Consider the following 27,320-nt stretch of genomic DNA (forward strand, 5'->3'; position numbering starts at 1 on the left):
TCTTTGCTGCAGAGAAGCACTATGATAAGAAGTGGTGAAAAACAAACATTCTCAGCATGCATATCACACGCTCCAGTCAGGAGCCAGCAGATGGCCACTGAGTCAGGGAGGTGGGAGGGGAGAGCAAAGAGCAGGCTGTTTCCAAGCCAGCAGAGTGTGTGTGTGCTCCCTCATGGGCCTAGGGGCATTTGTCCCTCTCTTTGCTCAATTATAGCAACACTCCTGGTTTCTTGGGAGGTCTGCCAAGTCTCTACTGTATGCGGACTCTTTTAGATGTTCGGCCAAGATCTGACTCCTTCACAAAGCTGATGGGCTAAGCTGATTTGTGTGGCCTTAGATTCTTTTAAAACTGATGGTGTGTGTTGTTGGGCTTTGCTCGGCTGTTTTGTTTTTGTTACTACTTTGTTGTGTTATTTTTATTTCCTTGCTGTGTTCTTGGTATTTCTGTGTTGCGTATTATTGTTGTTGCTTCCTGTTGCCGATTTTATAGTGTTGTGTGTGGTGAATTCTCCTGGGATTGTTTGCTTTATATTATAATATTGGTGGATGGCTACTTTTTTAAAAAAAAACTTCTGGGTGAATGGCACTGTATTTAGTGAAGGGATAGTTCTCCTTGACAGCTTGGTTCTAGTTCTATCTACAGGCAGACAACAGCTCTACTAAAAATGTAAGGGTTTGGGTGGCAGTTGAAATAGACCAGCAGAAAGAGCTCTACACGTAAAGACACTGGCCAATCAGTTAAAACAAAGATGTAGCTGGACTGTGACTGACTGGATCTCACTGGGCACCCTGTGAAGGGTTTTGAACAGGTCCTCAGAGTCAGTTTGGTCTGGCTACTGAAGAAAAGAAGAAGCTGGAAAAAGCTGAAGGGAAAAGACAGCTTAGGGAGGAGAAGAATGAGGCATTGAACTTTGAGCTGATCACTGGGAAAGGCACAGGGGTTGCAGGCTCCACTCAAGATGCCCTCAGGGATGTGAGTTTCTGGGTCAGACACCTCACCAAGACAGTTGTTCTTCAGCAACCAGAAGCCTAGCAGCTGAGAGGACAGCTAGAGAGTGAAGCAGACCTAGAAGTAAACCTTTGCAGAGAAACCTTTGCAGCACCATCAGAAACACTGCAGCAACAATGAAGACCAGAGATGATAGTACAGCAGACATAGTAGGCACAGCAGCTGAAAGCCTGCCACAGGATCTTTTTGCCCAACATTAACCTCTAACAGCAGCCAACAATTGCAGAATTAAAGAGAGACCACTTTATTCTGGGGCTTAAATTACAGGGGCTCCAGTGAAGTGTGAGTGTTATTTGGGGAGAGAGAAATGCAATCTGACCTGTAGATGTGATAGAGTTAGACGACCTATGTTCTGCCATTTAGTCAGTCCCATTTAGCCAGTTTCTTCAACCTCTTCAGCTTATCATTCATCTTTCTTTTTTGAAATATTGTAGACAATTTAATAAATAGATGTTGTTTTGGTTTTTATAACTAAGGTTGTATGTCTTACTCTAGTTAATTGAAACCACACCTGTGCCTTATTGCTACCTGCTACGGAAGGGATGATATATAAGGGTGACCTGATACTTCAGATCAATCAAGGTTAGTGACAGCGGGGGTTGCAAAAGTGGAAAGCGGAGACAGGAGGGTTTGGGATGACGAAACCGATTAACATCATGCTTTACTTTTGCCAAGTTTTAAAATGGTTTTATTAGCCACTATGTGTTGTTTACCTTAAAACAAACCAAGTGGGATATTTGGTATTTTTAATCAATTAAATAAGAACTTAAATGAAATCTTCATCCCGTGTTGGTAGTAGCTTGTTTTCCAATATTTTGCCCACAGACTCAAGGCCAAAGTCAATAAATCCTAACCAAGATAGTTGTGCTTTTTCATGACATTCAGCCACAGGAGAATTCCCACTGTCATTGTTGGCATTTCTGTTTCATAAACAATTATGTTGTTAGTTTTTATAACATTTTTCCAATATCACAACAATCCCACAATATGTGCACAGAACCTGCATCTTTAAGATCTGCCAGTTTTATTTCTGTATCTTTTACAAATCTTCAGTGGTATGCAATACCATTGGTATAATAGTTTGCATATGTCTTCCTTTGATTTTGCATCCAGTGAGTAGCTTGGCCCTTTCTTACAGCTAGAAGTCTTTGGGGCACTCTTTCTTGACATGGAAGAAAGCCAGCTTAGATTCACCACCACCACTGCCAAATCTTTCATCTTGGAAATGACATGAGGGAAGGAAAGAAAGCAGTAATGTGGGTACAGAGAGAACAGGTGCATCTTCTTCGGCTGGTGCATGTCAGAATCTGAATCTGTCAGCCAAGGAATCAGTAAATGTCATTCTCTGACTGCCTTTTGATTTGCTTCTGATGCATCTGCCTGGTGGCCTGTTCTTGGCACACACTGTCAGCCTGTCTGTGTCAGATGTTCGTAGAAATGTCAGGTGCAGAGCACAAGAGAGCCCACACTTTATTAGAAGTCCATTGAACTCTGTTTGCTTTGCAAAGAGAAAAAATATATAAAGACAAAGGATACAGCTGAGGTAAGTGGGGACTGCTGCATTCAGAACGATGCAGAACCTTGGGAATAGGAGCATTTATTCATTGTTTCTGTTTGATTAGCTTGCTTTCAGCTGAAATGTGGGGAAACTGTAAATTTCTGTTCATCATTATCCACAACTTATGGTTATGATTTCTTAACCTGCAGAGTACAAAGAGCAGTTAGACCCAAACTAGTGCATACTCCAAAGAGAAGCCTACAAAGCCATATATGAAAAATGAAATACTCTGCAATGCTTTAAAGTCCATAATTTCAGCAGAGTGGAATAATATGGTTATAAAAATATTAATGTATTTCTTTCCTTTCCCACCACTCACATCAAAATGTTGGTTTGGTTACAAACAAGGTACCAAAGTTATATCTTGAAGTGGGTTGTGTTATTTAAGATCTACTAAAAACAGGGTGCTTTTAAAAAAGCAGTAGAGTACTTGTATTTGGATTTGAATATCTCAGTCAAGGGACCACAATCTGAGTTTTTAGATGACAAAAATGGTGCTTTGCTGTTAGGGCTGGCCCAGGGGTCAGGGGCAACCCAAGTAAAGCCCTCCCAGACACCCCCCCTTGCACCTGTTGCCTGCCCAATTGTCCCCCTTCCAAGGTTTTTGGCAGGGGTTTCTGGCAGGAGTATTTCCCAGCCTTACCTGGTGGTGCCAGGAATTGAACCTAAGACCTTTGTATGCAAAACAGATGTTAATTTGAGCTGTGGCACCATCCCATCCAAGCAAGAACAGATGTGGGTTTTTCAGATGTGAGGTGAGCTTTGTTTCTCCCCACTTTTACTCCTGAAATGACACATATATAGCCTCCAGATCCAAGATTGCTTCCCCACCACTGCACTTTCAAGCAGAATGTCCACTTTGTGTTTGTTTTCAAGCACTTGCATGTTTATCTGCTCAAACATTTGTTCAGTATCTTATTCTTTAAAAAAAAAACCCTTTAGATAACACTTTAAACTTCTCCAAAAAGTGGGTGAGAATTGTAGCTTCATGTCTGACACAAAGACCAGTTAAATCAGTGTTGTACATTGCTCAGTTCATGAGGGGTGGGTGGGAAACATGGCTTTGTAAATTCCATAGAGCAGTGCTTCTCAAACTTGGATCCCCAGAGGTTGTTGGACTGCAGCTGCCATCATCTTATTTATTCTATTATTTATTTATTTGTGTTTTTGTTTGTTTTTGTTTGTTTGTTTTTACACTTATATCCCACTCTTCCTCCGAGAGCTCAGATAACATCATTATTTTTATCCTCACAACAACCCTGTGAGGTAGGTTAGGCTGAAAGATACCTGACTGGCCCAGAGTCACTCAGTGAGTTTCATGGTTGAATGGGGATCTGAACTCAGGTCTTCCTGGTCCTAGTCCAACGCTCTAACCACTACGCTATACTGGCTCATCCCCAATTTAAAATGGCCAAGCTAAAATGGTCAACCTTAACCTGGCTTCAATATGAATTTTCTGAGACTGGTGCAATCCATGGACATTCCAGGTAACTATAGAAACCGCCATGCTCAACTGTTAAAATATAACAACAAAGGGCCAAAACAGCAGAAGCAAACAGCTTGAACTGGCTCATATGAAAAAATGAATATGTGTAAATATGAAGAGGTAAGTGAATACAACTTGACAGGTACATATGAAAGGTACATATGACAGGTACATATGATTTCCTTTCCTTAGAAAGGAAAACTTAACATTGTGCAAACCTCAATTGACCCAATAAGTAAAAAGAAGATGAACAAACAAAAATACAAAACCACCAAACCAAAGTAATCCATTTGTACTTCCAGTTCTAATGTGGTATTCTTGGCTCACAGCAAACTCCAGTGGCCCCCTATAAAAGCAATTAAAGTCAGGATCATAACTAACTTTAGTATAGAGGCCTTGAATCAAGAGAAAGAAGATAAGAAGCACTGGCAGATGTTCAAATAGTAGGAGTTAGTCTAAATAATTATTCATTCTACAACATGGCTCAGAGTAGACAGAAATTGTTCAGCTGTTGACAAATCATGGAAGGATCTCAATTTATTCTCATGGTAAGCGCAAAACACTCCTGGAAAATGAACATGATATTCTAATTTTTTCCCCTCTAGCCATCATGCAGGCTTTTTGAAAGGAATGTCGTTCATTTTTCTGCTGTGAGTTGAGCTTTGTTTCACCTCATTTTTTACATCTGGGGAAAACATGATTTGAGGGTTTTCTCACATAAACTCCTTTCCTTCTCAAGCACTCCTCAAAAGATCCTCTTTAATTGTAGATTTTAAAAACTTTACGATGAATGGACGAAGCTTATCACTGGCACATGAAGGAGGAATAGGTGTATGATAAGCTCTCTCAATTTCCAGTGCATACCCCTCCGGCAAGGTGAATATAGTGCAGAGAAACTCTTTAATGAAATTAATAGAGTCAGTCTTCCCCAGATGTTTTGGAAATGCACAAATTCTGATGACAAGACTCTAATTCAGGCTCTTAATTCAGGCACATCTGTAATGTGCCCAAAGCAGAATCAACGGAAGAGCTCTTATCGTCTGACAGATCCTGCTCTCCAACACCCCCAATCTGGCATTTATGGTATCAACAAAGGCTTGAAGTGAGGCAATCAAAGCTGTGATATTTTTTAGATCGGATTTTAAGTCAGCAGACATAATTTTAAGAAATGTCATAATGTCTGTACAACATCATGAAGACTCTGAAGACTTTTCTGGCAGAGAGGAAGTGGGGGAAGAAGGAGGCTGAACTTTTTTCCTCCCTCCCTTTGAAGCCATTGTAAAATCCACCAGTGGGACTCCCCCAAAAGAAAAAATAATAATCATCACCTGTTCAATGAGGAAGTCTTCGCTGTTATGAAAAGATTAAGCAGTTCAGGATAAGAAAATCAAACGGGGCTCCAGAGCTCACTGAAGTGCGACTGATGACATCACCATCTTGACTGGAAGTTTGGAGAGACCCATTCTGATGAATCAACAAGTTCTATAATGCCAGCATGCTATAGTAGGTCCTTAGGTCCTAAGTGTCCTCTCTAAGTGGCTGGTAGTCAAGTTCTATAATGTTGATTCTATAGAATCAACAAGTTCTATAATGCCAGCATGCTGTAGTCACTTAGGTCCTTAGGTCCTCTCTAAGTGGCTGGTGCAATGCTATGGTTACATCCCTCACTTTGACTGGTAGTCAAGTTCTATAATGTTGATTCTATAGAATCAACAAGTTCTATAATGCCAGCATGCTGTAGTCACTTAGGTCCTTAGGTCCTCTCTAAGTGGCTGGTGCAATGCTATGGTTACATCCCTCACTTTGTGTTGTACAAGTATTGCATTTGCCTTCATCTGAATTTTATGTTAGAAATGTATGGCAGTGGCAGGAGTATCTGCAAAAAAGGTCTGAGAAATCAGCAATCCTATCAGCATATGGATGCTCCATCATCTGTAATATGGGTTCCGTGCTATTTGGGACTAACATTATCCATAGATCTTTCTGATGTGTCCAGCCCAATATTGAGACTCCTTTTTGGGACACACATACTTTCCCTTCTGCAATACATCCTTTGCATTCCAGGACAGCAGTCAAGTATCCATTTATGGCGATAGGGGAACCTCCATATCCCCATGGGTGAATGTCTGAAGGCTGCAAGTGCAGATCTGATGTAGTGATGAGTTTCTTGTAATGCAGATGGGAAAAGATAGTATATCGAGAACCAGAGTCAGCCAGCACCTGCACTTCATGACCATTAAGTTTAACTTGACAATGTGGAAAAGCAGGCTTTGAGTCTGTCAAACTTAAAACTCTGTCAGGAGGGATTCATCATATGGTGTATCAGTAATGGAGTGGACAGCAGACTTAGAAACCTTAGCAAAGTGCCCCCTATTTTGCACCTGTTGCAATTGATCTTCCATGCAGGACAGTGAGCAAAACTGGCTTTGTGGGCAGAGTCTCCACATCGGTAGCATTGGTAGCTCTTCCTTTCTTATGCTGCCACTTTTGTGGGCAGTACTATATGAGAAGATTGGGTTTGGAAGGATTTAGACTGAACAGCCTGGATTTCAAGAGGTTGGTCTCGGGGTACAAAAGAGAGCAATTTGGCAAAGTGAAGAGCATTTTCCACCCTCCTAGTCATCTCTGTAGCTTTATGCAAGGTAAGTTTCCACTCCAATAGCAGTTTTTCATGCATTTTGGAGCAGTTTGTTTTCTTCATAATCTGATCCCTGATCATTTCATCAATAAAGTTGGCAAATTCACAGGTTACACTTAAGTCACGCAGTGCTGTGATATACTGATCAATAGATTCACCAAGAAGTAGGGATCTAGAATAGAACTTGTAAGCAATCACATTCAAAGTAGGGTTGAAATGACCATCTAAGGCTTGAAGAGCAGCTTCATAATTATTGGCATCCCCTTCCAAGTTGGTAGGAAAGGGCAAATAATTATATGGCCTTCATGACCCAGTCAGATAAACAATATAACCTTCTGCTTTGCTGGAGTAAAATAAGGGGTCTGTATGGCAAGGAGGTAATTGCAAAAATAGGGCCTCCGTTGTTTCCAGGGAAAAGCAGGTTCTCCTGCTTCCCTCATACACACAAGGACAAGAAAAAAAGGTGGTGGTTAGAGCTTCCATGCTGCAGTGGGGCATCCAGTGAACAACAGAGTCCAGGATTAACTTCCCCCTCTCTTTATGGACACAAAGTGGATCTCTGTGAGCCCCTAGAGGGTACTTGTGCTACTGACAACTAGACAGAATGCAACAGCCGTATAAGAACTGTAATGTTTCTGGAGAGCTCCATGCAAGCAACAGATTGCACATCCACTTCAGTGATGAGGAATTCTCTATGGATGGATGCAATTGGATCACAAGCCAATTGGATCCACAGTTTTCAGAATGCCACAGTGCAATTATTTCCTGTCCTTCCTCAGATGCTCATGAAATTGGCCATATTCCCCCGTGTTTTGTGTCTCAATCCTCAGTACTTCAGAACAGCTATGATTCAGTGATTCCATCTTCACAACAGGCATACAGCCCAGGAAAGTGGGTGTATTTTTGGCCTAGAAAAACATTTGTGCACTGCTTCAAGAAAAATTCCCAGACATTATTGTTTTATAGTTGCTTCTCTCATAAACACAAAGTAATCTTACGCAGATTCAACTAAGAGTTTATTCAAAAACAATACCATTTTCTCCTCCTTTCCTTTTCCTTTCAGACTCCATCCCCCACATAGGATTCCCACTGGGACTTACTTACTTACTTACTTACTTATTTATTTATTGCATTTCTATACTGCCTAGTATAGAAATCTCTAGGCAGTGTACAAATTAAAACATAATATAAAAACAAATAAAAACCACAATAGATAAAAACACACATGAAAATTTAAAATTTAAATTTCAGTTAAAAGCCTGGGAAAACAGGTATGTTTTAAAGGTCCTCCTAAAAGCAAACAGAGAAGGAGATGCTCTTATTTCAACACGTTCCAAAGCCCTGGGGCAGCCACATAGAAGGCCCAGTCCCGAGTTGCCACCAGACGAGTTGGCAGCAACCATAACCGGACCTTTCCAGATGATCTTAATAGGTGACAGGGTTCACGACGGAGAAGGCGCTCTCTTAAGTACCCTGGACCTAAGCCGTTAAGGGCCCTAACCAGCACTTTGTATTTCATTCTGAAACATATTGGCAGCCAGTGCAGTTCTTTTAGAATCGGTGTTATATGGTCCCTTTGGGTAAACCCTGAGACCAATCTGGCTGCCGCATTCTGTACCAGTTGTAGTTTCCTAACTATGTACAAAGGCAGCCCCACACAGAGTGTATTACAGTAGTCAAGCTAGAGGTTACCAGCATATGTACCACCGTTTTAAGATAATTTGTCTCCAGAGATTGCCGTATCTGGTGTATCAGTTGAAGTTGATAAAAAGCACTACTGATAAAAAGCACAGCCTCAACCTGAGAAACTGGGGAGAGTTTGGGATCCAGGAGCACTCCCAGACTATGAACCTGATCTTTTAGGCGGAGTGTAACCAGGAGTGTAGGGAGGCTGGCAGCAGCCCATGTGGAGCCACTGTCATGGCCCCCTGGCCCTGCCCCCACATCTGACATAAGATGCAGGGGCCCGGCTAGCCACTGCCCCATGTCTGATGTCAGGCGTGGGGGCGTGGTCTCCCTCCCAAATGGAGCCACGCAGCCCCATGTGGAAGGGAGGTCGGCCCATGCTGTGTTGGGCAGTGTGGGCCGGAGTGACTCTCCCTGCCTTAAAGGCAGGGAAAGCTGTTCTGGCCGTGCTGCCAATACAGCGCAGGCTGATCTCTCTCCTAAATGGGGCCGCATGGCCCCATTTGGGAGGGAGATCAATCAGCCCTGCTCCATTGGCAGTGAGACCAGGAGCAGCTCTCTCTGCCTTTAAGATAGGGAGAGTCACTCTGGCCGTGCTGCCAACGCAGTGCGGGCCAATTTTGGTTCCAAAATAACAATTTTGAACCGAAATAACACCCCCTGCATCTGACATCAGAAATGGGGGGGGGGTAATCTGGGGCCGTACTCACGGCCCCTGATCAGTGGTGGCCTGGGTTCTTTGAACCCATATGCCCAATGGTGGCTCCACCCCTGAGTGCAACCCCATCCAAAACAGGCAGATCTAAACCATCTCTTGGATCCTAACCCCCTTCATACAGTACCTTTGTCTTGTTAGCATTCAGCTTCAGCTTGTTCTCTCTTCCAGCCCAATATCACCTCCAGACAGGCACTTAGGGAGCGTCATGCCATTTCCTGATGAAGTTGGTATGGAGAAATAGATCTGGGTGTCATCAGCATATTGATAGCTTCATAGACCAAACCTCCTGACAATCTCTTTCAGCAGTTTCATAGATGTTAAAAAGCATTGGAGACAGTACGTAGCCTTGTGGAACCCCACACTTTAGCTCTTGTTTTTCAGAATAACAGTCTGGCAGAGAGGTAGTAGTGGAACCAGTGTAAGACAGTGCCCCCTAATCCCACCTCCTTTCAAATGACCCAACATGGTCAATGGTATCAAAAGCTGCCGAGAGATCCAAAAGGATCAGTAGAGTCACACTCCTTCTGTTGATCGCCAGTTGGAGATCATCCGCCAAATTTCTCAACAACAAAACATAAAAGATTACTAGATCAAATAGAACAATTATACACTTATATAAAGTGTAATTATACACTTTACTTATATAAGTAAACTACAGTATGAAAATATCAAAGCAGCCAACAAAAGTATATCAAATCATAAATACAATGATGAACAGCATTCTTTACCTGATTTGCAAACTACATGCCTGGGCCATCCCAGATCTGTTGATGCCAAGGGTGAAATCAGTGCTTTCCTCTATATTCCCATACTTATTTTTATTTTATTTTATTTATTTATTTAACATATTTTTATACTGCCCAAAACTTATGTCTCAGGGCGGTATGTCTACTTGCCTTCTCATCCCTTTCCCTTCTTTTAGCACCACTCCAAACCAAAGCTATTTCCCTTTTACCACTGTGCCATGGGAATGTACACTAAAATCCCTTTGTGGCATGTCTCTGGCAGAGACATATCATCACTTTGGATATATTTGGAGCTTCCCTGTGTGGAAATTCCTAAATAGCCCACATACTGCTCAGCAAGCAGTCCATACAAGAGAACACGAGTTCACCGGTTCCGTGGCAGTGATGAAGCACATCAGTGCTTCTAACCAAAGGTCCCCGTTATGAAACTGATACTCTCAGCACAAACCAAGTTGTGATTAAAATAAGAATATTCTAAATTGCAACTTGTGACTTAGGCCTAATGGGGATACCATATTTTAAAAGTAGGGGCAGTACTCTACCTCTTGGGTGGTGTGGAGATGAGTACATAGGAGGTACATTTTGCTAACTGCATACACTCTCTCCTCCATGTGCTCCTGGACTGATTAGCAAGGAAAGGGGAAATCCCACCCCATCAATTGTGACTGACAGTAAATTCCATACTTTTTAATTTTATGTTTAGTTTAGCAGGAAAACTCAATGTAAGTGAGTTACAAACAAAAAACAGGGATGGCAGAGTCATCATCAAGTATTGTACCACAAAATCCGTCATGTATAGCAAAATCACTGGTTGAATTCTATGCTGAATTGTATTTTTCATAGAGATTGTGGTGCTGTACAATTTTCATGTTAAATATTGTCTAATTGGAATAAAGGTTTGCAAGATATAGGCGTGACTGGAAAAAAAGAGACAAAAAGTTCAATTGTACAAAAATTAGTACAGAGAAGTGACTGCTGGTATCAGAAGAATGTTTATTGAAAGGTCCCAATGTATTTCAAGCTGTGGCTTTTCATCAAGAGACTACATTAAAAACATATAAATGATAAGTATACACATAAACATAAATATCCTAAAGATAAGACAGAGAAATTACAAATAAAAACTACTACTAATAAAACACATGTAATTGTATTCATGTGTAATGTCCAGTAATTTGATGACACATTTACAAACTAAAAACATTTGTCACCAACAAACTCACAAAGTAAAATGTCTGGTTAAAAAGACTGTAGAAGCAGATCTAAATACTATAACACATTGCCACCATAAAAATGTAGATATAAATAGCTCTCCCTGCAGATGAAAAACTATTTTTTGGCCACCTTCTTTCCAAGATGGCCACCAGAGATCAACTCAAATGTTTGGGACTTTTATTATGTTACTTACAACACTGCCCTCAGCATCTGTACTGATTTTCAAAACTGTTGGAATTTTTTCTATTTTTCCTTTTTTAAACAATCTCTCATATAGAGAACACTAAGATTAGTAAACAGAAGAAAATACGTCTCTTTAAAACACAAGCCTCTTCTGAGGTTTACACAAATAACCTTTTCCTCAGGAGGATATACTTCTTAGGGGCAGATTCTCCACACACTCCTCCCCAAGAGACCGCACTGGAAATGTGTCCTAACAACTCCTTTTCATCACACTTTTCCCCAGTTCCTCTGTCTTTTATTATCACTACACAGTCAGACCAGGTTTGCTGGATTCCTTCCAAGTGGCCTCATTAGAATACAGTTCATTTACATACATATGCCAGCTTATAGTGACAAATACAGTATTTGTATTTTCTTTCTAAATTTCCCTCAGCTGTCATGGACATGTGACTTTGTTTGTTTGAATGATGAATGTGTGTCTTGTATTTATATCCATGCAGGAATATATACATTCTAATTCTCTCTCTCTCTCTCTCTCTCTCTCTCACACACACACACACACACACACACACACACACACACACACACTGAAGCTCTTCTCACCATCCATGAGAACAGCTTCTGTCGGGCTTGCGGGAAGAGCGGGCTTAGCCCTCTATCCCCACAGACGAGCAGCTGCTCATAGCTGCCAGCTCTGTCATAGAGCCAGCTGGGGCTGTGGGGATTGGGGATAGCGTGGTCCCTGGAAGTTCCAGGATGCCTTGTGCAAGTGCACGGGGCATCCTGGAGAGAACTCCGAGCCTGGGAGGCTGGTTGCACCTCCCGGCCGGGGGTCTGTTCATGTGTCGCCATGTACCATAACAACACACGAGCAGCCAAATGAGGTTAACGGAGCGCTGGCTGCGTTAACCTCATTTAAGGGGAGGGGGAATTAGGTGGGCTAGCCACCTTGGGAGCACCGGGCTCGCCTGTGAGCCTGGTGGTTCCCACGATCCCTGGAAAGCGGGCTAAGCTCCCTTAGCCCGCTTTCCAGTGATCGTGGGAATAGCCTCATATTGTATATTTGTGTGTGTGTGGGAGGGAGGGAGGGAGGGAGGGAGGGGGTTCCTAGTTAATATCAAAGCAGGAAATACTTGCAAGTGACATAGAGGCTATGTACCCCTTTCCTATTTAATGTGGGGTTTTTCAATCTTCAATTTGCCTTCCTCACAAATATTATTTCCAAGTAGCATAGTACCATGCCAGAGCTTTTGAATCTGTGAGCAAAATGAGTGATCTAAAACCTAGGAAAGGGGCTTCTGAGAGAGCAGGAAATAAGCTGAAATCAGCTTATATTAAAATAAACACAAACCCAGCAGACTGATTTGGCTAAATAAAGCCTGACATAGCTGCAGTACAAAATGCTATGTCAGGGCAAGGTATTAGTTACCATGGCTCCAAAGGAAATTGCTACTCTAAAAGCAGGGAGACTGTCAGTGAGGAAAGCAAGCCTCTCTCGCCCACTGCATCTATAAGCTGGAATACAAACTATCCTCCCACAAGCTCCTCACAAGCTAAGAAGAAGGGAAAATATGACTGGTCAATTCCCTATATAATTAATGCACAGGTATGGAACTCAAGATAGGCATGGATGGCAAGTTAAAACTGTGCTATCAGTGGCTTTGGGTATAACCAACATAGCTGTATCACTCAGGTGAAACAATAGAATTAATTACAGCATATTTACTGTTTCCACCAATCCTATCAAGAAGCTCTAAAGAATACTTCGAACCTGCTGTCACCTTACAAGGGAAACCATTTGGCAGTCTGATTGCTACTTGTAGCCAAAGAAAGTGAGTCATGACAAAGTACATTCAAAACCATAAGAGAAGTTATGATCTTAACTCCCATTAATTACTACCTTAACTCCCATTAATTCCAAAGGGGACTTTCTTTAGATACAATCCTCCATTATTTCAAACACATATCTGGGTGCCTGCCTGCCTGCCTGCCTTGAGTTGATGTGGTTTGATCTGTTTGTGAGATGGTGTTGTAGCAAGGAATGGACAGTGGTAAATCAGCTCTCTCTACTGTGCGTAACAATTTCTTGGTGATTGCTGTGATATTTATTTTATTTTATTTTATTTTATTTTATTTTATTTTATTTAAAATATTTCATTACCACCCAAAACTTGCATCTCTGGGCAGTTTACAATTCAAATCATTTAAATATTAAAATCATTAACATTAAAATAATTTAAAACCCAACATTAGAAGTATTAAAATTATAAATCTAATTAAAAGCCTGGATGAGCAAATATGTCTTCAGTGCCTTTTAAAAAGTTGCCAGAGATGGGGAGGCTCTTATCTCAACAGAAAGAGCATTCCAAGGCCCACGGGCAGCAATGGAGAAGGCCCATCCCCGAGTAGCAACCAGACAAGCTGGTGGCAACCATAGATGTACCTTTCCAGAAGATCTCAATGGCAATGGGGCTCATGGTGAAGAAGCCATTCTCATAAAAAACCAGGGCCTAAGCTGTTTAGGGCTTTAAAGGTAATAACCTGCACCTTGTATTTTGCCTGGAAACCTACTGGCAGTCAGTGTAGCTCTTTCAACACAGGAGTAATATGGTCTCTCTGAGATGGCATAGAGACCAACCTGGCCGCCACATTCTGGACCAACTGCTGTTTCGGAACTGCGTATAAAGGCAGCCCCACATAGAGCACATTGCAGAAGTCCAGTTTGGAGGTTACCAGCATATGTACCACCATTCTGAGGTCATTAATCTCAAGAAATGAACGCAGCTGGCGTATCAGTCGAATCTGAAAGAAAGCACTTCTGGTCCCCCACCTCAACCTGTAACACCAGGGAGAGGTCCAGATCCAAAAGTACCCCCAGACTGCATACCTGTTCCTTCTGGGGGAGCTTCCAGGAATCATGACCCCATCCAGAACCAGCAGATGTCTCCTGAGTTCTGACCCCACACAGTAAGTACCTCCGTCTTATAAGGATTCAACATCAGTTTGTTATCCCTCATCCAACCCATTACTGCCTCCAGGCAAGCATTTAGGGAAATTATGCCTTCTTTTGATGATGCTGACATGGAGGAATAGATTTGGGTATCATCAGCATATAGATAACACCCTGCACCAAATCTCCTGATGATCTCTCCCAGCGGTTTCATGTAGATGTTAAACAACATTGGAGACAATATGGAGCCCTGAGGGACACCATACAAAAGTTCAGATTTGGAAGAACAACAGTCCTCAAGAGACACCATCTGGAATCCGCCCATGAGGTAGGAGCGGAACTACTGCAACACAGTGCCTCTGACCCCCAATCCCCTCATACGTTCTGGAAGGATACTACGTTCCAGAAGGATACTATGGCCAATAATATCGAAGGCTGCCGAGAGATCCAAAAGGACCAACAGACACACACTCCCAGTTGGAGATCATCCATCAGGCTGACCAAGGCAGTCTCCACCCCAAACCTGCCCGAAAGCCAGTTTGAAATGGGTCCATGTCTGTCATTGAGACTAAGTTGTACTTCAATCAATGCTCTGGTCTGCTCTGCAATCTGCATACTGCATACTGCAAGATGTATTGAGTCAAAATGTGGTTGCAGAGGACTTTGTTCTAGTTGAACTTATGGCTATGCTTGCTAGGGGTCCATTTTCACCCCTAGTGACAATTCTTTGCAGAAGTGGAGTCTGTCGCAGAATTTTCATATTAAAAAGAACTAGTAGGGCGAGATTTCTCTGAGCTGTTTTATCAAATCTGCAACCTTAAAAAATCTTTAGTTAGTATATTAATTCCTGCTTTGCCTTGCTTTGCTAGCACAGTCCAGTTATATTGGCAAGGTTTCATTTATCTGATGCAATGTTTACATTTTGTGAATTATTTACCAGAGATATTGCAGAAGAATGTTTAAGATCCCTGCTCAAGGCTTGGTTCTTTCAGGAGACAGTCTGCAGGTGCAGTATGACTTATATTGGGGAACTGATAGAAAAATATGATCAAGGGGCCCACAACTGCTTGTTGCTACTAGAATTGATTGCTGGCATTTTCTTGGTAAAGTAATCTCTCAGCAATTCTATAAACTTCTCATTGCTCGAACAGTCCCAGCAACATGGCCAAAGTCATAAATTTTGCTCTGTTTCTCTCACATAGGGAAGCTGCCAAATGTGCACAGTGAGGGAACATAAAAAATCAAACTGCTATGGGATCTGCTGTGAAACATCTTGTTATTAGCCTTTGGCTGTGAAAATGTGAACTTTACATCATTTTATAGCAGTGAGACTGATTCAGCTGATGTTGTGATTTTCATATGAATGCAATGTCATGCCAAGGCAAATAGGAATGATTCTTCACCATGAACTTTGCTGGTCTGCCATAGTATCTTTCTCTGCTCGCAAACATCATCAAATGTATAAAGAGGGTTATTGGAAGACAAAGTAGAGCAACTATATTCCAAAGCTAAGCATCCCACATTACTAGCATGAGTAACCTGAACAGGATTCATAACCATATGCATTTTAATTTTTGTATAGAAAGAATATTTAGGTTACATGCAAAGGAACACAAGAATTGTCTTGGTAACAGATCCATCTAAGCCCAAAACATTTCCTTAGAATTGCCAGATTGCAACCCAGAGATACCACATTCCTTCAGAAATTATGAAGCTTCAGGTTTCAGTACAGCTGAGGCTTCTGCTGTGCCTCTTCCCTATTGGTTCTCTCCATCACCCTCCTTCCCCACCTGTGGTGGGTACAATAGGATTTCTGCTTGCTACAGCAGGTGAAAGTGGAAGGAAGGCAAGGATGCATGATGCACAATCTCCTATAAATGGAAAGGACCTAACAGGGCTGCTGAAAAGCTTCAAAGGCAGTCATTATGGTGTTGTGTGAGGTGGCCAGGTCCAGAATGCCTAGAAACTGCTTCTGGGCAGCAGCACAGCACTTCTTCCATTGGAAACAATGGAAGGAATGTTGCAAAAGTGGTTTTTGGCATCCCTCAGTAAGTTATTTTTGTCAGTACCAGATCTCAGCAAGGAGTTCGGATGGCTTTCCATCCATTTTTTTTAGCCTACTTTCCTTAAGGAAAGTAAGCTTATGAGATTACCCAGCTGTGTGTGCATGACCCTGTCAAGTTAGGGACACGCACACACAAACGTGCACGTGCACGTGCACACACACACACACACACACACAGAGCTGGATTATCTCATAAGCTTACTTTCCTTAATGAAAGTAGGCTAAAAAGATGCATGGAAAGCCATCCCAGCTCCTTGGTGAGACCTGGCACTGAGGAATGCCACTTTCACAACATTCCTTCCATTGTGAAACCACTTTCACAACATTCCTTCCATTGCCTGGACTGATATGAACCATAATGCCTGGACTGATATGAACCAAATTGGGTACAGTTGTAGGGACACATAGGGTAGAGACACTGAAATGGCATAGTCATTCACCAAGATTCAAGATGGCAGACGTGTAAACATTTGAGGTGCAAGTGGGCTAACTTGTGAACCACCTAACCAATTTGAACCAAATTTTCTACAGCTGTAGGGACACATAGGGATGATTCAAATGGATGTACTGATATCATCCACACTGATTCAAGATGGCAGACACATAAACATTTGAGGAACAAGTGGGCTAACTTGTGGACCACCTAACTGATAACCAAATTTTGTATAGTTGTATTGAGTGACACATAGGGACACTTCAATGGTGTCGTTTGTGAAGATATCATCCACCCCAATTCAAGATGGAGGATGCATGAACATTTGAGGCAGATGTGGGCTAACTTGTAAAGATGGTAATTATCAATTAAGATGATAGTGAAAGGGAAGTAGGCTGATTAATTATTACCAGAACTTCTTGTTCACTAAGGCAGTTCACACAATCATGAACTGGACAGGACAAGCATCCTATCCAGCTCTGGAAGTTCTGCACACTCCCATTTTGTGATAGTGTGTGAGCTACAACCTGGGTAGGAGGAGGAGAAGGAAGTGATGGTGTGGGAGGTGGACACAAGCCCTGACAGCGCTTCCTCCATCCTCCATATTTTGTTGAGTAAAAGTACTGAGTAGGATGATGCAATCAGAACCTGGCCCTTCCTCCCACACGATCCCTTCCCCCTCACATACGATCACAAAATGGGAACATAGACAGCTCCCAAAAGTTGGGTAGGATACTTGTCTTATCAGGTTCATGGTCATGTGAACTGTTTTATTCCATACTAGTAGGTGCAGCTCATCACTGAATGGGCAAAGTCATTTTGCATAGATTACATGTATAGAAAAAGCTACCTAATCGCGCAGCAGGGAATTAACTTGCCTAGAGAGCAAGAGGTTGCTGGTTCAAATCTCCACTGGTATGTTTCCTGGACTGTGGGAAACACCTATATCGGGCAGCAGCAACAGAGGAAGATGCTGAAAGGCATCATCTCATACTGAATGGGAGATGACAATGGTAAACTCCTCCTGTATTCTACCAAAGACAACAACAGAGCTCTGTGGTCACCAGGAGTCAACACCAACTCAATGGCACAACTTTACTTTACAATACACTTATAGAAAAGTTTAAGAAATTAAATATATGTGACATAATTTTTTATTAATGTGCCTGCAAAAGTGAAGTAAAAGAACAGTTTGAAATTTGTAGGCTTTCAAATTGTATGAAATTTGTAGGATTTGTAGGACTTCAAATATTCATTTTTTGAATAATTGTCATATATAACAAATTTGAATCATAGTAAATTTGAATCTAAGAAAAATCTGCTTCTCTAGTGCATAATTTCATTTTTGAATTATTGATCTGATTATTGAATGTTAAAAATATGTTGAGAACAATAACAGTTAAAATATGATTATCAAATTCAGAATTTCTTTTTAAAACACATACAAAATATATTTAAACCTTCCCCTCAACTTACAAAGTGTGTAAATTAGCATTCAGCTAATTTAAGTGGCAGGATTATTGTGTAAAATTTGGTATCTGTAAGGTAATCTAGATGTATGAAACTCAGAATTTCTGCTTTAAAAATAAAATTAAACCATTCACTGAGCATATTCTGCTGTAAAAAATAGTGCATTCAACTAATTTCTGTGGCAAGATTGTGTATGCAAAATTTGGTATCTGTAGGTCATTGGGAAGTATGACTTTATTTCACACAAACCTTTCAAAATATATAATAGATGTCCCAGTCAACTAGTCAAGTCTTAAAACAGACAGAAATGTATCTTTGTAAGACCTAGAGAGTTCAAAGTTTGTGCTTTGAAAATAATAATTTGCTGTCCATGGTTCTGTTAGCAAGTTATAGCAGATGGAGTTAGAAGAACTGCTGATCCAAAGTGTGTGGGAATCTAGCAGGAAACAGCACAGCTCATCACCCTTTTCACACATTTTTTAGGCATAGGGACAAAACTTTTTAATTTCAGTTTAATTGTTGTCTATATACTGGAAACAAATACTAGATGCCAGACGTATCTGCATAAGGGGGCATGAATAATAAAGGCATTGTTCCTTTGTTGAGTGAGTTTGCTTTGGCAAAGCCACTCATTTGTGATACTAAAGTTTGCCAGAACATGGAGACAGGATGGAAACTGAATGTTGACAATTTGTGTCCCACCATCTGCAAATGAGTCAGTCTGACACAGATTTTCCTTAAGTCTACAACATGGTGAAAGTATAAAACAGAAGACAAGATCAGCGTACTTTGGCCAGGAATTAGAGTGCATTTTACTTATATTTCCATTTTTTTTCTTAACAGCAAAGTACAAGGTGTCTCATTTGGAGCTTTCCAAAGTGTAGCTCAGAAGCTCATGATCCAAGCACTTTATTTGGGCTGTAGCTTACTGGAGATCAGCCATGATCAACATTTGAAGGACTTCCCCATGCTTCAGGAGGCTTCTTTTTCTGCCAATGCAATGGCTGCATTCTTACACAACTGTTATGGCCAGGGTGCAGATTTACAGTGGCTGCTATGGAAAACAGACTATTCAGACCTCAGGGAATCATCTTCAAGCTGGTATACGAGAGCTCATAAAGTTGGATGTTCTCTCCTCATTTTCCCGTGCTTCACAGACTACATCTTTCTCTTGGTATCATGACTTCAAGACTTCTGCAAGAGGCTGCTGCCCCTTTTGTTCATTGTTTGGCATGTAATCTAACAGTTCCAACAGCAATCAGTACAAAATACAGATATATTCAGTAGAGAACAAAATTGAACTACAATGACTACAAAAAATGACATACTGCTGACATAACTGTTTCTTAGCAAACAGCATAATGTTCTTATGTTGTGGGCTTGTGGCTGCACTTTAAAAAAAAACAAACACACACACACAATAGTCCTGATTCCAACATGCAATGCAGCAAAGCTAAGCAGGCCTGGGTCTGGTCAGTGGCTTACATGACATGCCGTGTTATGGCTCCGTAATGTTGTGTCCCAGAGCTGCTGCAGCCAGTTATTCTCCCTCTGCTAAATGTAAGAGAATCATGAATTTAAAAGGGCTCTCTTTGTCCGGTTAGCAAGGGTGTAAACTTTAAATGAGTAAAGCAGAAGTATAGCTATCTTCCTCCTTATATACACACACACACACACACACACACCACACACACTATTCTGCACCCTTTCATTGAATAGTACAAGTATACCAGTGCTATTATCAAGAAAACACAGAAAAGCACCCCTTCTAGAAGTCTGAAATGGTTGTCATATAAAGCCAATAATTTAAACACCACACACACACACACACTGAATAGTGAGATTTTCACGAAAAATGAGAGGGGGCAGAAGGAGGTAAAAGGTTTCCTAGAGAGTGACACAGTTCACAGCTGGAAGCCATTCCACATCTCCCCCTATGTCATTAGCAGCACAGACGACCAATGTCTGAAACAGTAGGGAAAATAGGAACATTGACATTTGATTCTTGGCTTTCCAGGTGATTATGTGAGCAGCAGGGCAAATTCTTTTCTTGTATTGTTCTTGCCTGAATGGGGATTTCCTAGGAAACAAGAATTCAGATTGCCGCTTTTAGTCAAGATTTGTCTTTGGCACATGGGCACTCAAAAAGAAAAGGATAATTCACAGCATTGACCTCCACCCAGTCACTCACCCTGAGAAGGCAGAGACTGGTATCCCTTTTTCAGCTCTTTTTGGGGAGAACCTGTAGCTCTGTAACAAAGCAAATGTTTTGCATACAGGAGGTCAAAGGTTAAATCCATGGGTGCAGACAGAGGGAGAGCTTGAGGAGCAACTCCTTAAATGGGGGAGGAGGAAAGACACTTTGGGAGATAAAAATAAGTTTGGGGGATTGAAGATATGGGTTATTTGGGCTAGTAGATTTGACAGGAGGAGTTTAGTCAAATGAAATGGGAACTTCTTAGATTCTGACTTTAGATTCTCTTCCTTTAAAGATAAGATAAGATTCTGTTGTACTCATAAACCCTTAATTTACTATCTTGAGCCAATGTCCTCTTGCATTTCCATTTCCATCTTTCTCTCCTTCAGGCCTTCACTGTTTCCCATCTCTTTCTTTATTTCCTGTGGTATCATCCATTGAATTCCAAAAGGTTTCCCTTCCTCCAGGTGCAGGGGCGTATCTATTGTGGGGCAGGCAGGGCACGTGCCCTGGGTGCCACTTGAAGGGGGGGCGCAATTTCTTAAAATTAAAAAAATTTAAAAAATGGCCACCAAAAACAAAATGGCCACTGGGCATGTTCAAATGGCCTCTGTGAGGCCCTAGGGCATGCCATGCCTCACAGAGGCCATTTGAGCATGCACAGTGGCCATTTTGTTTTCAGCGGCCATTTTTTAAAAAAAAATATTTTAAAAAATGACCACCGCACATGCTCAAATGGTGCCTGTGAGGCCCTAGAGACCAGTGGGAGGAGGGGGAAACTTTGCAGACCCCCCACAGCCTTTAAGAAGTCCCCCAAAGGGGCTACAGGTAATTTTTTTAAATAAAAAAATTAATATAATATGTCACTGTACACATATTCAGATTGGCACTATGTACAGAGAATCAGGGCTTGTGAATACTGAGCTGAAGTTTATGAGCTAAGATTGTATCCATTTGCTCTTTCTTTGCTTCTTGTGATAAGTGAGTTAAATGTGATGTCTTAATAATATGGCTATTAATGGTGAGTTTGTCTTTGAATCAATGTGAAATCCTTAGTATTAAGGCCCACTGGGAGTTTCTTGCTCTTTCTTTCATTTTTACTGTCTTTCTGAAATACTAGAATATATTCCAAGCAGTGACACAGTTTACTCTGCATATCCTTTAATTATTTTCAGAGTATCTGGGAAATGTCAAATTTTCCATTTATTTTTAAAACTTATGTAATCGTGATGCTACAATGCATAGCAGAGAATTAGACAGGCACTTCTTTTAGTTTTTCCAAGTACACCTCCGCATAATATTTGGAGATTTCATGAGCCTCAGCATACTGAAATTTGTAGTTTTCCAGCATTTTCTTGGTCTGGCTACGTCCACTGCTAAATAGTTTTTGAAATATTAAAAGATTAACAAGCTTGACTTGTATTTTTGAGCTGACATTAAGGTAAAGTTATCTGAAAGATGGGTGTCAGATGTTTGGACAGGGGGCCCAATTTCAGTGCTTGCCCTTGGCGCTATTTCCCCTAGATACACCTCTGTCCAGGTGCGACCCATCTCCTTTCATCACCTCCATTTATCTAGAGCAGGCCTGCTCAATTTAGGCCCCCTAGCTGTTTTTGGACTACAACTCCCATAATCCCCAGCCACAGTGGCCAATAGCCAGGGATTATGGGAGTTGTAGGCCAACATCTGCAGGAGGGCCGAAGTTGAACAGGCCTGATCTAGAGTGTGTGTGGTCCATCCCCATTGGGTCAGCTTTTGGTCCTCCATTTTGTTCTTTAACCATTCCAATAAAACTCACTTTTACCAATACTTCCAAATTCTGGCTAATGTGTAGACCAGGGTGGCCAGAACCTCAGGGGTATATTCATGAATCAAATGGGCCGTAACCCAAAATTTGGCTTTTAAAAAGCCAAATCTGGCAACAGAGGTGTAGTCTAAAAGCACCAGTACTCCATAAGAAGCGCTGGGGTTTCTGTGCTGCAGAGTAACATGGCTCCAATTTTTGCATGGGCTTGTGTGTGATTTTCACCCAAAAAAACCCCACCACCTGAAAGTTTCCCTGTTGCACAGCCGTCAGGGACCTATTTTCGTGTTGTTCTGAGAGTTTGTGGGGAGAGGGAATCGGTGCGACCCCTCCCCCACAAACATGCACTCTGCATTACTCTGGTGCTCACAAAGTGCGGGTGCTTTAGCATTTTTAGTCTGCATTTCAGCTAGCATTTTCTTTCTGAATGTGTTTCAGACTAAAACAAAACAAACCATCATGCAAATGTCCGGGGGTGGTGGTGGTGGAAAATAATTGAGAGACCTAGTTGTGGCTTCCCAGCACACATATCTACAATCTTCAGATATGACTTTTCATGTTTTATACCCAGGTCATTGATGATGGGTTGTTTCTTCTCATCTCCCATCTCCTTCCTTGAAGGCTAAATAAAAGAACAAGGGCTTCTTCCTGGTAACTACATAGTTCTTTATAGTTAGCCTCAGTCACAGGAGTAACTCCAAACACTAAAGAACACTATTGCAGATACAGGTTGAGTATCCCTTATCTGAACTGCTTGGGACTAGAAGTGTTCTGGATTTTGGACTTTTCCGGATTTTGGAATATTTGCATAATGAGATATCCTGGGCATGGGATCCAAGTCTAAACACGAAAGATTACTGTACATTGTATTATATTTACTATATCCCTCATCCCCCTCTGCTCCTTTCCATTCCCGTCCTTGATTTACACTGTGGTAGTGGCAGCAAGGCGCTCGGTCGCAACGGGTCGGTGCTACAGGAGCACGCCATGGTGGTTTCCGGATTTTGGAGCATTCCGGATTTTGGATACTCAACCTGTAATTTCTTCCTTCTGGCTTGACTAGCTTCTATGAGCTTCTAAAGCAGCACATCCCATTGCCTTAAGTGCTTTGGATACACTTTCAGGTCACACCTCAGTGTACACATTTCAGTAAAAACAATTAGAATCTATATTTTCCTCCTTTAAGAAAATAACCTCAGATCACCACCACTATTGGACCCTTGTCACATGGTAGCAATACTTGAGAGAGAAGTGAGCAAAGAGAGTAGTTTCCTCTTCCCTCACTCAACCCTTGCACTAAAATGTACAGTAAGACATTAGAATCCATATCTTAAGACAGAATTATACTCAGGATTCCTTTGGCTGAGAAAATGAAATCTAATACAAGATAGCAGGTTAATTAGTAGTGGGACTCTGATAGCAACTTCCCCAATGAATTATATTGACCTTTGTTCTAATTTGATTATGCACAGCAAATAGGGTTTTTTTAAAAACTACTAAATCTTACAAATAACCAGAATTGGCTTCCCTCCCATCCCAAAGACGTTGCCTATATAATCTGGTCCAGTCAACATAGTTATAAAATAAGATCGTAGATAAGATTGTAGGCATCTTGTCTTATTACCTAAAGACTGTTCAATAAAAAAGGAACAAGATAACTGTAATGGGGGAAAAAATGAATCAACCTTTAAATTGTCAGGAAACAAAGAGGCTTCTGCGCGGTGAACCCTATAAATAGGGATCTGCACTGACTGATCCCTATTAATAGGGACCTATTAATAATAACCTATTAATAGGGATCAGTAGAATTTATTTCTACTATTAGATGTTATTTCTACTATTAAACATTCATTTTCTACTAGGTGCTGTATAAAAGACAGAAACCTCATGCTTACTAACTACATACCTGCCTATATGTCATATAACTGGGCTGGCACAGCGCATCTGCACCTCTAGTTCGCCACCACTCCCCCCCTGCCATTTCCCCCTGCGCCATGCCCTCCGCCTGCTGCTGCTCCCCCCTGCCCACCCACTCGCCCACTGCTGCCACTGTTTTCTTCCCACCCAGCCTCTGCCACCTTCTTCCTCCTGGCTGGCTGGCCGCCGTCACCACCATTCACCACCCTCTTTTTCCCCCCACTGAGCCCCTGGCCCAGCTGCCGCCGCCACCATTTTCTTTGCTCCTGCCCATTCCCATTGCTTTCCGGCAGCTGCTCATGAACTCTTGCGAGAGCTGCCACGCATGGGATTAGCGACGGGTACGCCTAAGAGAAATATATAGATAGATTAGATGGACAGGAAAGGAAGAAAGATTACAGATTGGCAATGAATAGAATCTAAAGCACTACATGAGGAGTGTTGCTGCATAGACAGGACTCTGGCCTTGTTGGTGCTGGCACAAATCGAGAGGTGAGTACTTGTGGCAGAGGATGTGGAGAGCACGGACTCCCAGTAATGGAGACCATTTTAGCTTACTGGAGCAGAGTTAAATATTCTGAAGACATTAAGCAGGAAGTACAGGCTATTTAGAAGAAATATGGCTGGCAGGATGAGGAAAATTATTCAAACTAGTCCCACTGGAATTTAAAGGACCAGTTAGACAATGCCTACCTGGTCCTTTTAATTCCAATGGGTCTAGTTTGAGTAATTTTCCTCACCCTGTCAGTCAGTGTTTTGTTTGAAACTGTATGCAGATATACAGGTCTTCTTTCTTCCTCTTATTTAATGTTTGTATTCCCCCAGCTCTTTTTAATGTTCATTCAAAATGTAGCAGCCAGATTGGTCTTTGGGGTATCCCAGAGAGCCCACATTATGCCTGATCTCAAACAGTTGCACTGGCTGCCGATACGTTTCCAGGCAAAGTACAAAGTGCTGGTTATTACCTTTAATGCCCTGAATGGCTTAGGTCCAGGTTACCTGAAGGAATGCCTTTCTCTGCAAGATCCCCACCACTCATTGAGATCATCAGGAGAGGTCTGTCTTTGGGTGCCACTGGTTCATCTGGTGGCAACCTGGGATAGGGCCTTCTCTGTTTCAGCCTCTTGTGGAATACGCTCCCCATAGATATAAGAGAATTGTCTTCATTGGAGGCCTCCAGGAAAGCCTTAAGGGACCATCTTTTTAGCCTGGCTTCTAATGATATTTAGTTTTAATGTTATCTATTTTTAATTGTAATTTTAATCTGTTTTTAATTTATTTTAATTGTTATGTGTTTTTGGTTTTAATGTAAAATGACTGAGCCACCTTTGGAAGGGCAGTATATCAATTAATCAATCAATCAAATAAATAAATATATGGGAGAACTTCATCTGCCTCCATTCAGAATTAGCTTGGTTTTTACCATTTTTCTTGGTGAACTTTGAAAAGCTTATCTGTTGGCTGAGAATTCTGTCCTGGCTCATAATGCTGATGCATGTGCATGGATGGTGGTGTATGCATGCCTTACCATATGTGAATTATCATTCCCAGCATCACCAGTGTCTGAGAGCCACTTGGGAATTCATCTCTTCTCCTCAAGCAAACAAGAGAAGATTTTCAATCTGAATGGGGACAGCAACCACATAAAATGTTGGCAGGAACCAATTAAGATAATTGACTCAAACAGAAAAGACACTCACAAAACAAAATAAAAGGCTGCTTGGTTGTGTAGTCCCGAGGATTCAATGAAAGATTCTTGAGAATAAAATTTAACGTTAAAGCAGTCTTGTACATATGCCTACAAAGAGCAACTAGTCTGCTGAATGCTGATCACAATGTTCCAAGCCAGTGAAGAATTTATGGAAGAAATGATGCTCAATTCATAATACATACAAACATTAAGAGCTGGACAAATTAGTATTCCAAACTATGGCCCACCCACCCCCCGCAAAAAACCCCACATACAGGGTATTTGCTTGGGCCCTGTAAATAGGAAGAATATTTTTTGTGCTAAATATGAGTGTTAAGCAATCAAGAGGAATATTATTATTCCAGTCTCTCCACTGTCACAAGAAACTGGCTAATGTACCACCTTCTAATGGTACCGAGGAAACGAACAATAGGCCCATTAATGGTGAATACAGCTACTGCTTGTAACTACTGTATATTTACAGTATGCTCCTTTCAGTACTGTACAATATTTTCTTCTACTGTACAGTATCTTCTCAATCAACTATAAAATGTTCATATTAAATACATTCTTTTTTCCTCTTGAAGATTCTATAGTCCAGTGCATTTGTGTGAGAAACCTTTTCGCTGTCAGATAGTTTAAAAAAGACCTTTTAGCCCTTGGGAAATGCAAAAAGATTTATCATTATAGGGATTGCTGGCATTTAATGCTGTGGATTGATTCAGTTCTGCATACAACAGAGGTATTTAAGTAGCTAAGGAAAAGCTTCTCAAAAATCCATATCTCTGATATTAGTTCAGCTTTTAAAAAAAATACATTTCTTAGTTCTCAGTGTTCTTGGCTTCAGTGTTTACCATTGGGGTAGAAAAAAGGCATTTATTTTTCAAATTTCTCTCTTGAATTGCAGCTTTAGATGAGGTGGGGTGGGGTTGCACATGTCCCAAACCAATCTTTAGATCCAGATTATTACTGAAGGTAATGCCTCATCAGGTACAGACAATTTATTTTTCTCTGTCAGATGGTATACAGAAATTGGTAGAAATTTTGTGCCCATGGTAAAACAAACCAATAATGCTAATAGTGAGAAGTTTACTGCCGACTTCAATGAAGCAAGAAGACTGTGTTAATGCTATCATATTTACCTAATCACAAGAAATATAGTCTCATAAGACAGTGAACACATTCTCATGACCAGCCCTACCTGGGCTAGCCTTGTCCTACCCAGGTAGGACTAGTCATCTGGGGCCCCTGGATTGCTCCCAATCTCGCTGCTCCTCCCCTGAGTAATCCTGATCAGATGCCCAGATTTAAAGTGAGGTAGGAGGACAAACATGTGCCTCTTACTTTATTATCTAGTTGTCTGTCAGACTGCCACTTCCAGCATGGCTACCAGGAAGCCGACAGCCATGTTTTTCATAGAGTTGGGGGGAGAGAAGGGACAGGTAGAGCAGAGTTGCAGCAATGCTGGGGGCAGCAGCTCCACTGCTCATGCATTACATTGTGGGATTCTGGAGGGCCCTGTGCAAGTTTCCCCCCACCCATCAGAGCTCTGGAG

The 27,320-nt window shown here is 41.5% G+C and overlaps 1 long non-coding RNA gene across 1 annotated transcript; it reads right to left on the reverse strand.

Moving 5' to 3' along the window:
* Positions 1-19,842: 19,842 nt before the first annotated feature.
* Positions 19,843-26,052, reverse strand: LOC128341749 (uncharacterized). The gene is made up of 3 exons (XR_008314537.1): positions 25,604-26,052; positions 20,349-20,407; positions 19,843-20,237 (listed from the first exon to the last, which is right to left on the reverse strand). It is a non-coding gene; the product is annotated as an uncharacterized LOC128341749 (long non-coding RNA).
* Between the last annotated feature and the right edge of the window lie 1,268 nt (positions 26,053-27,320).

Source organism: Hemicordylus capensis, chromosome 2 (genome assembly GCF_027244095.1).
Source record: "Hemicordylus capensis ecotype Gifberg chromosome 2, rHemCap1.1.pri, whole genome shotgun sequence".
NCBI lineage: Eukaryota > Metazoa > Chordata > Lepidosauria > Squamata > Cordylidae > Hemicordylus > Hemicordylus capensis.